The sequence below is a fragment of the Lissotriton helveticus genome, chromosome 12 (assembly GCF_964261635.1).
Source record: "Lissotriton helveticus chromosome 12, aLisHel1.1, whole genome shotgun sequence".
NCBI classification, from domain to species: domain Eukaryota; kingdom Metazoa; phylum Chordata; class Amphibia; order Caudata; family Salamandridae; genus Lissotriton; species Lissotriton helveticus.
This window is the reverse complement of record NC_136073.1, coordinates 195,710,221-195,714,067: the sequence shown is the minus strand read 5'-3', so window position 1 is coordinate 195,714,067 and position 3,847 is coordinate 195,710,221. Positions and strand designations below refer to the sequence as shown.

At 50.3% G+C, this 3,847-nt stretch overlaps 1 pseudogene; it reads left to right on the top strand.

The window, feature by feature from the left end:
• Positions 1–519: 519 nt before the first annotated feature.
• On the top strand, positions 520–3,576 carry LOC144801321 (28S ribosomal RNA; annotated as a pseudogene).
• The last annotated feature ends 271 nt before the right edge of the window (positions 3,577–3,847 follow it).

Here is a 3,847-nt window from a genome sequence, read left to right as displayed (position 1 = left end):
AACACACCAAGCAGGACTGTTAGATGTGCAATTTGTAGATGTGTATTTTTAAACATGTGTGCTTATAACAATTTCGATACAATTGTGTACATCATAATTATTGAAATATCTTGAATGGTGAATACGTCGCAAATAAATACATACACGTAATTACCACACATTGATTATTGATGTCCTGCTAATCATACTTTAATTTCTCAGGACTGTTTGTAGACAATTTTAAATTGTTCGACTAGTACTGCAGGGTGTACTATCTCTGGCTTATAAGTGATCCCAGTTCCAGTGGGGACAGCGTTCAGTGTGGCTGTAATCTGGAGCGAAAGAATGTTGTATTGTTGGAAGCAACACCGATTTGACGCTGATGGGCAGCATAATAACCCAGAATGAGCCACAGCGAGGTGGTACATAAATAGCCAAATGCCTCATCATCTAATTAGTGACGCGCATGAATGGATGAACGAGATTCCCACTGTCCCTACCTACGATCTAGCGAAACCACAGCCAAGGGAACAGGCTTGGCAGAATCAGTGGGAAAAGAAGGCCCCCATTGAGTTTGACTCTAGTCTGGCACTGTGAAGACACATGAGAGGTGTAAGATAAGTGGGAGGCCCATGGACTGCCGGTGAAATACCACTACTCTTATTGTTTTTCACTTACCCGGTGAGGAGGGAGGCGAGCCCCATGAGGCTGTTGCTTCTGGCTCCGACTCCGCGACCCGCTCTGGGGACAGTGGAAGGAGGGGAGTTTGACTGGGGCGTGTTAGACCCGGCTTCCTGGGCACCAGGGCACTCAGGGGTAACTGCGCTTCAATCGCAACAACTGGAGTGTTCCCTCACTGGTGACCTGGGGCCTCAGTACTAGTGGACCCAAAACTGGATAACCAAGTACCCCTCTCCAGCACTTGACTGTCTCAGGGTAGCGAGACAGAGCAGTCCAAGGCTTACTCAAGGAGGTGAGGTGGGATTAGACATTCAGAATACAGTGTAAACCGTACCACCAGCTGATAAACTCAATGTCCAGTCAGTGCTTTACTTTTTATAAAAGAAAAGTACTTTAATACACATAAGATAATTATACTACACATAAAACCAGGATAAACAGTGAAAAACAGAAGTCTCTACAACCCTCTGGGACAGAGTTCTTACCTCAAACAGTATCATAGCGCCTAGACGCCAAGCACTATAAAAACAGAGTTAACATGAAAACACACAGTAACCATTGCATATTACAGATCATGTTACACAGGGCTGCTATCAATCACTAGAGCCTTGATACTAAACTTTGGATTGAAAGGATATAGTTTCAGCATATGATGTGAAGTCAAATGTTCTTGATCAGCCCCATAACCCCCCACCCAAAGCAACAGAAGTGCCCTCCCGTTGCGAGTGAGGACACCACTCTAGTGGTGTCAGGGATCTAATCACAGGTGCCCGATATCTTGGCACAGTTTACTGGAGTCCCACTAGTCCAGTAGCCACTGGCTAGCTGTAGAAGGGTAGTGGCTGGACAGAGTGCCAGTTCACACTGATACCCTCAGAGATCACAAAAAGAAAGGTGGGGGCCTGCTTCACTGGCCTCTATTCCCAGTTACTGCTTGTACAGGCTCCCACAGCACAAGGGAGGAGCCTAGAAGGGATTTGATCTCACCTTCAAAGACTAGAATCAAGCTTCCTCCTCTCTGGCTCTCGTCATGTGCTGCAAGCTTCTTTCCACCAGCTTTTCTTGATGTGCCGCAAGCTTCTTTCCACACCTTGGGTGATGTGCCGCGAGCTTCCTTTCCACACCTTGGGCAGATGTCTGTAAATTCCTTGGTCCAAAGAGCAGGCTCCCCAAGCCTCACAGAACAGCTGGTCTTTAATGTTGCTGACGCCTTCCTTCCAGACCCCAGTGAACAGAGTCTTATCTCCTGCCTTCACACTGCGGGGTTACCTGGCTATCGTCAGAGGGCTCTGGTGTGGCCGCCTCGTCGGTCATAGACCAGTCTTGAACAACAGCTGACCACTCAGGCCAGACTTTTATCACCTCTGATTGATAGGCTCATCCAATCAGAGGGTCTGCTACTTTTGCATCCTGAATACACCTCCAATCACAAACCATTCACCACGTGTTCAAAGCATGGGTAAAGTATGTACCAAGTCCCTTCCTGGCATCATGTTGTGCAACTCCCTAGAGAGGAACTTTAATTAACTCCAGCCCAGGAGGCCCTGGCCAGTGGGGGAGGGTCCTCTCCACACAGTTATTGCAGCTAAACCCAGATAAGAGCTGAGTGTCTCCCCCAGCCCACCAGGCCTTTCCAAGGAAATAGGGAGGGGCACGGGGGAGCTGGGATGTCCGGCAGAACAGCTTGCATTCCTCACACTGGCTCAAATCACCATTCTTACCCTGTACACCCACGGGCTCTCAAACACACATCAGTCAGACAAAGGCAACAGGCCCACAGGCATGGCAAACTGCACAGACGTGGTCAGGAGGGTGCCTAGGGACTCACCCCTCCTGACTATAGATTTATTGCTGCCACCACTGTCAGTCTACCATAGCCTTATTAGAGAGGGCAGTAGCCACTCTCTGAAAAATAGGGGTACACTAGGCATGCCCCCTCGACCTCAGAGCCAAGCTCTAGGGTCTCAATCCATGTAAACACGGAGACCCTCAGTGGACATGCATGATTGTCATGCTCACTGAGGTAGGGATCTAGAAACTATACAGTAGCTTTTGAGTGACTTGCCTGGAGATTAGCATAAGGCAGGGGAAGCACTCTCTCCAGAGACATGCAGGAGACTTCCCGTCCCAACAGGGCAATACACCTGTCAAACGATAACGCTGGTGTCCCAAGGCGAGCTCAGGGAGGACATAAACCTCCCGCGGAGCAGAAGGGCAAAAGCTTGTTTGATCTCGATTTGCAGTATGAATACAGACCGTGAAAGCGGGGCCTCATGATCCTTCTGACTTTTTGGGTTTCAAGCAGGAGATGTCAGAAAAGTTACCGCAGGTATCACTGGCTTGTGGCAGCCAAGCGTTCATAGTGACGTCGCTTTTTGATCCTTCGAAGTCGGCTCTTCCTATCATTGTGAAACAGAATTCACCAAGCGTTGAATTGTTCACCCATCGATAGGTAACATGAGCTGGGTTTAGACCGTTGTGAGACAGGTTAGTTTTACCTGACTGATATGTTGTTGCAATAGTAATCTTGCTCAGTACGAGAGGAACCGCAGGTTAAGACATTTGGTGTATGTGCTTGGCTGAGGAGCCAATGGGGCGAAGCTACCATCTGTGGGATTATGACTGAACGCCTCTAAGTCAGAATCCCCCTAAACCGTAACGATACCGCAGTGCCGTGGAGCCTCGGTTGACCTGGGATAGTCAGCCTCTCTCTGGGGCCAGTGCATAGAGCTGCTCACTTGGGGACCGGAGCGCGGACGGAAGGGGGCTGCCTCCATCGCCCTTAGTGCACCGCATGTTCGTGGGGCACCCGGTGCTAAATCATTCGTAAACCTGATTCTGGGTCAGGGTTTCGTAAGTAGCAGAGCAGCTACCTCGCTGCGATCTATTGAAAGTCATCCTCCGAGCCAAGGTTTTGTCTCTCCGTGCAGACGCCCTCCTCCACCACAACCAGGGGTGGGTCCCTCTGCCGCCGGGCCAGCTGGAGGGATGCTGAGGCGGTAACACAGGCCTACGGGAGGCCGCCACCACCACGTGCCCTCCGGCAGGTGACCAGATGGCTCTGCCAGCCTGGTGACAAGATGGCCCTGCGGGCTGGGTGAACAGATGTCTCCAACTTTTGTCCTACCCCAGAGTTCTGGGGGCTTAATAGTCAAGAGAAATGGGCTCCCCAGGCAGGCCGGCGGGG